Source organism: Lepidothrix coronata, unplaced genomic scaffold (assembly GCF_001604755.1).
Source record: "Lepidothrix coronata isolate B3197 unplaced genomic scaffold, Lepidothrix_coronata-1.0 Scaffold156, whole genome shotgun sequence".
Taxonomy (NCBI): Eukaryota; Metazoa; Chordata; class Aves; order Passeriformes; family Pipridae; genus Lepidothrix; species Lepidothrix coronata.
Window position 1 is genome coordinate 2154449 of NW_016690336.1, and position 7686 is coordinate 2162134.

Below are 7686 nucleotides of genomic sequence, written 5' to 3' on the forward strand. Positions count from 1 at the left end.
CAGAGCCAATTCCTGACTGAGATAAACTTGTTTATTTTCTATAAACACCACAACTGCTACACGTGTTAGGATACCGTGTGCCAGCTGACCAGGGAGAGCCTTCCACAGGCACAGCTTCCATCCCTGCAGGCTGCAGGAAGCAGAAGCAGCTGAGACTCATTCCTTGTGGAGCTCCAGTATTGATGGGTGAGATCCTCCATGTGGATCAACAACACCTGGACCTGACTGGGATCAAACTGATCCTGAGTCTGGCACGCCTTGAGCAGTGGTGGAAACTAAAAAGACTGAAGTGTTTAAGAGTGCTGTAACAAAGCTGAAGAAATGACAACAAAGAACAGAAATTAGGTTTTGGTCTATTAAAAGAAGTGGCTGTTAAGTAAGTTAACAACAGTCTACAGTTCTGGTGCCTCCAGTGTAAGGAGGACATGGAACTGTTGGAGCTTTCTCCAGATTTTTCCAGAAGAGGGCCAAGAAGTTGATAAGGGGACTAAAGCATCTTCACCATGGAGACTGGCTGAGAACACTGGAGGTGTTCAACCTGGAGAGGAGAAGTTTGTGTGGAGACCTCACAGCACCTTCCAGTGCCCAAGGGGCCTATGGGGAAGCTGGAGAGGGACTCTTCATCAGGAACTGTAGAGATAGGACAAGGAGTAATGGGATTGAATTGGAAGAGAGGAAATTTAGGTGAATATATGTAAGAAATTGTTCCCTGTGAGGGTGGTGAGGCCCTGGCACAGGTTGCCCAGAGAAGCTGTGGCTGCCCTATCCCTGGAAGCGTCCAAGGCCAGGTTGGATGGGGCTTGGAGCAGCCTGGGCTAGTGGAAGGTGTCCCTGCCCATGGCAGGGGGGTGGAACTGGATGGTCTTTAAGGTTCCTTCCAACCCAGAGCATTCCATGATTCTGTTATATGATTCTATATTATCCTTGTATTCCAGCTTCTTATTGTCTTACAGGAATTCATAATACGTTTAAGTAAATCTCAGAGTGATGAAACTATTGTGTGGAGTCTTTGGTTGGGCAGGCTCAGCACTCTAGAGATGTAAATGAATTTGGTATCAGGTTTCTGGATAAAAGCTCTACGTGGCAGGTTTCTCAGCGTTTCCTCAACATCTCCATGAGCCTCTGAGAGAGCAGTGATGTCTGTTTGCAAACAGCGTTTGTATACAAACAGGCGTTCTTGAAAGTTTACAAACATTAGGGTGGGTTGGAGTCATATTTACATGACAAAAGATCGGCTGCTCGACGACATTAAATTGTTGTTACCATCACTTACCAGTAGAGTTGGTTCAAAGGCAGGGTTTTCATGCTCCTCTTGTTTAGAGTACTTTTTTATTTTGACGTGGAACAAGCAGGTGAATCTTAAAATTCCCAGCAAAATAAAAAATTCCTTCCCCTGGTGGAACTATCCGCACTCCCCACCATCCCCACCGTATACATTTGATGTTTCAAATATCTTGTGCTGTCATCAGACAAAGCATTTTGGCTTCGTAGGGAGCAGGAGGGAAGCTTTTCCATAGTTTTTCCTCGGTTGTGTTGAGAAAGCACACCTTTCCTTAAAGTACTTTGACTGTGCTGAATCAGCGTTTTCTGATAGCAAGGCTTTTTTTTTTTTTTTCCTTTGGAATATTTTTTGTCTAGCAGTGCTTTTCACCCCTTGCATTAGCATTCTGGTACAGAGAACAGGGGAGAAATGTTTTCAACATTGTTGCAGAGAACTGCCCAAGTTTTCAGGCTTCTTAAGTAATGAGAATTATTCAGTTAAGTGAAGCTGAATCCTGTAACAATAAGAACATCTCACAGGGTTTGCATTTGAGAGGCAAGAATAAATGCTAGATTTTGCAGTTATTTGAAAGAATTTCTGTGTTTAGAGTATTTGAAAGATATTTTTATAGATGTTCCAATCTGCTGTTATCTCTGGTGTTTTAAGTAATTATTATGTGACATTTCTTTCTCCCGTGGACTTGTCCTTTTCTTTGAAGCTGTGTATTTTAAAAGCAAGCATATGTTACAATATGCTTAATGTAGACAAGAATATTAAAACAGAAGACAATTTGAATGTAAGTGGAGCTTGAATTCAGAACAGCCTCTTCTGAGCAGAAAGTGGAAGTGGTTTCAGCCAGGGGAGGCTCCCACTTGCCCAGGTGACTTCTGCAAATGGGGCTTAAGCTTTTGAGTTACTTAAAGCTTCTAAATGGATTAATTACTTGGCCCTTGTCTACAACTAATCAACCTTATTTTTTAATACTCTGTTATTTACTAACAAAAGCCACTCCTCTGTATTCCACTGAATGTGCCTTTATGGAAATTCTCCCTTAAAGCCCATTCAGCACAGCAGGGGCAGCTGAATCTCTCCGTTCTCTGAGTTGTGCTTGTAAAGAAAGGGTCAGTTGGAAATATTCCTTATGTTTTAAATAAAGAGATTGTCTCCATCCTGTGCAGAGCTGAGAAAACCACTTTTATCAGTTCTCTAAATCTTTTCAAACATCAAAAGTAATTCCAAGAGGCTTCCTCCTAGAGATTTAACTTTCAAGTTAGATTATGGAGTAAAACACTAAAACAATGGAATAAAATTTTAGTAAGCATTGGATCTATTTCTATTGCAGTATCATCGTGTCAGGAGCAATAGTTGTGTCCTTTCCAGAGGAACCCCATTAACAAACATGAATAAAATCTTTCTAAAAGAGGCATAAAAATTATTTGCAAACAAAACTCGCTCAAACAGTCTGAGGCAGATGTTTTTATCTGATTAGATTTTTTTTTCCCCCTTTGCTGCCTCTAGAAAAGCATTTTGTTGTTTGCTTCTTGGTATAGTGAGATTTCCTCTTTCAAGCTGTTGTGTAAATTTGCATCAATTTGGAGACTTTTGTAAATAAATAGTTTTAAGTAAGTGAATGAATACAAATTGATAGAGAATGGGTGTGATGTTCTCTGTCATTAAATACTAACTTTCTAGACTGTTTATTGAATGGTCTTTCCTTCTGATAAAAAATATGACCAGCTGTGATAATTTACTCGTAGTTAATTCTTCATGGTATTTATTGAGAAACTTTGAATATAGGACCCAAATACTCTTTTTTTCCCTACATCTCTGTAAAAAATCATATGATGAAAATGGTTATTTCAGCTTTTCCCAAAGCAGAAAAGGATTGATTTCTAACTTTTTGTATTGGGACAGAATATTTAAGTAAAATTAATTGTGTCATCTGTGCTCGGTTTTCACAGAGGATTTATCAAAATGCTTCATAAATGGTTATTCTGTGGTTACCAATGTTGATTGATTAGATAACAAAAGACTCTTCAGCCTTTCAAGGAAAGGTATAAAATAGATAACAACTTAAATCTGAAGTGAGAAAAATCCAGGTAAGTAGGAGAATAGTTCTTCCATTTGTAAAATATAGGAAAGGTGGCTGATTTAATTCTTGCAATTAAAATCTACAGGTGATTCTTTAAAATGAAGTTACAGAATGGCAAAGAAACAACTGCCATACAAGTGCCATTTGTTATCCTTTTTTTCCCTCAATGGGGTCAGAGTGAGAGAGATTCATATATTTTTATTGCAACACATGAACTCCTTTCTAGTTCTTACACAGATAGTCCTGAGTGCTCACTATAATCAAGTCAGAAATGCAAATTCAGAATTACAGCTGCTTAGTCTAATTTTAAATGTATCCATTATCTCTGTAATCTCCATTCCCAGTGCTCAGATGCCACACAGAAATACTTCTAAGGAAAAGAAATTGTCAGGAAGCCCATGAATGAAGGAGGATGAGGCAGTGGAGGGATAGAATTGGGATAAATACGCTCCAACAAATATTCTGGTTGTCTGGGAGCACTGGGCAGAGACCACAGAGAGGTGTCCCTTGTCTTTGGGTCAGCTGCCTGGGCTTTCCCTAAAATTCAAGCCTGTTTCAATCAGCTGATAAAGTGTTGTGGACTTTTGGCCTTGCTAAATGTTGTTACTGGGTCTCATCTGACATCCAGCAAGAACAGGAACATGAGAAAAAAAGAAAAAGACATGAGAAAAACTGTTGCTATCTTATGATTCAGCTTTACCTGCACGGCTTAGGGAGAATTCTGTGCATGGCTAAGGCAGCAAACTGAACCCCTGGATGCTCTAATTTGCTCTTGCACACTAATTGCATCCTTGAACAAAGTTTTTTTCTTTTATACTCAAATTCCAACCCTTGCATTCAGGTCTGAGCCCAGGAGATAGTGGGTCAATGTAGGTGAATGTTTGTGTGCCTCAAACCTTATATACATTTTATCACTCCCCTGTATGCTTTCCTCATCTTCTAAATAACTTAAATGCATTTCCAGAGCACTTTCTACAGCCCTATAAATACTTTATGTCTTTGTTTGTTCTAATTCTGTATTTACCCACCAACTGTATTTTGTTTACAAATTCAGCCTAAGAACTAGAAAATGTCTGGGCTATCTGTGTTCAGTATTTACCTTCACTTGGCAGGGTAAGAAATAGCATTTTATTATTGTTTTTAATTATATTTAATATATTTCATTATAATTTCCTTAATGTGATCAGGGAAACTATCACCTTGCTCCTTGCAGAGTCTTTTTGGAATGCCAGCCAGAGGTATGGTATGGTCCCAGGTGATCTCAAATGCTGCAGCACAACCTAATTTGCATGACAGAGTGGTATAGAAGCATACATTTTGTGCAAACATAGCCAAAAAGCCTTCAGAATTAATGTCTTGAAGTAGTTGAGAAAGCTGAGTGACTGTAGTAGCCATGGTAACTTTTTTCCTCTTGCTTTTAAGTAGAAACCTCGCTGATTACGAGGCTTCATGTGAGCCTTAAGCTGGGGAAAGCTACAAATTTGGTGGCAGCAAAAGAAAAAATCACAAATAACTGGACAGATTCAACACATGGGGGGCAGTGGATTGGATACAGAAATAGTAGGCTTGCAAACACATTTAGGTCGAGAGCTGTAATTATGACATAAATGCTTTTTCTGAGGCTCCACACTCCAATTTCTCCTCGTTTGCTGGAGTTTTAGGACTGTTTTGGCTTGACATGTGCTGGAGTTGCAGGTACCCTTTAGCTCAGGTGCTGCCAGACACCGACTTTGGGCTCACAGATCCTTGCAAGCTTGGTTTCATCCTAAGGGTGGAGTCAGCTTAACTTTATTTTAATTGTTTTATGGCTTTTGGGTTCATGGGAATGATGCTGAGATGCACTGACAGCATGAGTGTGTTCAGGTCTCCTGTCATCTTAATGAGTTTATTTTTGCTGGGTGGTTGACAGTCAGCCAAAAGAAACCAAAAAAAAAAATATTACGTAGCCCTAGAACAGCTTCTTGGCTGGTTTTCCATAAAAAGATCAGTCAGGAAGAAGGGGAAACACTATAGATAAATATTTTGAATATTTCCTTTTTTTTTTTTTTTAAAATCAGTTTTCCATGATGGTGTAAAAATTGGGATCTCTCATTTCTTTGCTCTCTCTGCTTTTTCACTCTCACGCCTTGGAGGTGGTGTGAGGTCCAGTCTGTTGCCCTGATATCCAGAAGAAAGGTTTGTCCTACCCTAAGGATGCTGCAGGATTTGTGATGTCTAAAGCCTTTCCTGATCAACCTCTGGGGAGATAATCCAGAGTAATTAAATATTTCTTGAAAGAGGGCGAGAGTGAGATGGACTGTGATGATGAGGACAGGGGTGGATCAGAGCAATCAGTATTTGGTTACACAGAAGGAGCAGCTTCTGAGGAAGGACTGAAAATCACAATTCCCCAGGGAAATGCCATAAGAAGTTTATCAAAGGCAAGGGCTGGATCCTACACCTGGGACAGGACAACCCTGGAGAGACTGAGGAATGAGACCTGGGAGTCCTGGTCAAGGGCAAGCTGAATATGAGTCAGCAACACCCTCAGGCACATGGTGGGATTTTTGGGGTTGTCCTGTGCAGGGTCAGGACTTGACTCAAAGATCCATGTGGGTCCTTTCCAGCTCAGGATATTCTATGAAAGAAGACACAGGAGTTTAAACATTTCAGATGTGCTTGAAATTAGTGATGTGGGCTGGACAGTTTTTATCTCCAAAATTTGGAGTGACCTCATCCACTCACCTCTTGGCTGTGCTGGTTTGGATGTTTCTCTTTCTTTGCTGTTCTTCATTAAGTTCTTTTTTTTGTTGGGGTGATAGCGAGATCCTGTGAGTGAAGAAAGAATTTTGAAAGCACTCCTTAAAAAATGTATTTTTAATGATTTCCACCTGGCTTTAATTAGAAATTGCTAAAGATGCTCAGAATGGAGGTCACCTCTTGGCCAGTACAGCTCAGGTGTAGGGAATACAGGCAAAGTGCAGCTGCTGAGGGACACAGGGATGCACAGGAAGACTTTTAGCAGCTTGAAGTACTTGGAGATCCTTTAATGAAGAGGAAAATATGTAAATACAAAAAAAAAAAAAGGCATTGTGTTTGACCAGTCAAACCTTCTTTATGCATTAAAATAAAAGTAAAGCACTCATATTGAATCTTAGCTCTGGTCCCCACATAATCCTCCTTTTGCAGTAAATTCAGTGCCTCGAATGTGAAATATGTTTCTCCAATTTCAAGAAATGTACAAAACATGAGGAACACTTAACGAGGACTGAGGAGAAAGATTTATTTTACTGGGAGCCTCTTCCAGCATTACAGATGGTTTCTGGCTGTCTGGTCTAAGGGGCTGGTTTGGGTATTCAGATTATGCAAGATTAAATCCTTGATCCTTTGAAATTAATTACAGAATTTTCATCAGTGTTACAGAGCTCTTACCCAACACTTTTGGAGCTGTTTCTGCCTTTGGCACTGGACTTGTGTCTGTGTCTCCTGAGTGTAGCAGGAGCCAGTCCTGTGTGCTCTTGCAGTGATCGATAAATTGCTTAAATCTCTGGAAAATTCAAATGCCTCTCTGTGTTACCTTCTAGACTGTTGTCAGTACTGACTGTGTCTGTTACCATGCTTCAGAAAGCAAATGATTTATGTGAGCAGGACTTTTTTTTACCATTTTAACATTAAAAAAAAAAAAGTAGCAGTAAGAGTCCAGTAGATCAGCTCTTCTTTGCATCTGATTCCTCAGTTGCTGTAAATAAACAATACCCGCTGCTCAATCCTTCATTTTAATGAGCTGGGTTTTTTTTGTTGTTTTGATCTAAAGGCTCCTTTTCCTCAGAAGTGAGAAACGTTATGTTGGGCCAGTTGAAGAAAACATTGCAGGTGAATTCAGTTCCCTAAGCATGATGGAAACACCTTACAGTCTTCAGCTTTGCTCTTCTGTGAGGTCACAGGTTTCCAGAAGGTCCTCTGCCATATCCATCACTGCTGGTTTTCTTCTGTGCAACATCCTGGGTTCATCTCAGTGCCAAAACCAACCCCAAACATACCAGCACTGAGTTACTTGATGAGTTTAACTGTATTTCTCCCAAAACGTGACTGGGAGGGTGCCCTGGGAGGAACCACAGCTCAGAGTTAGTCTTCAGTGTGGCAAAGTACATGAAATAATGATGAAATTTGGTGGCAGTCCTGACAGTTTGGAGATATTATGCCTTAGTGGAAATAGAATTACAGATGTTGTCTTAAATGATGTGTATTATAGGCGTGTGTATGTCATATGCAGAATACTCTGTATGATGAATCTAAATTAATTGTGGGTCTGTGTTTCCAAACACAGAGAGTACTATGGGAAATATTACAAGAT

At 40.0% G+C, this 7686-nt stretch overlaps 1 long non-coding RNA gene across 1 annotated transcript; it reads right to left on the reverse strand.

Moving 5' to 3' along the window:
- Nucleotides 1-6233: 6233 nt before the first annotated feature.
- On the reverse strand, nucleotides 6234-7230 carry LOC108504260. Its single transcript, XR_001877047.1, has 3 exons — nucleotides 7089-7230; nucleotides 6765-6879; nucleotides 6234-6376 (listed from the first exon to the last, which is right to left on the reverse strand). It is a non-coding gene; the product is annotated as an uncharacterized LOC108504260 (long non-coding RNA).
- Nucleotides 7231-7686: the final 456 nt, after the last annotated feature.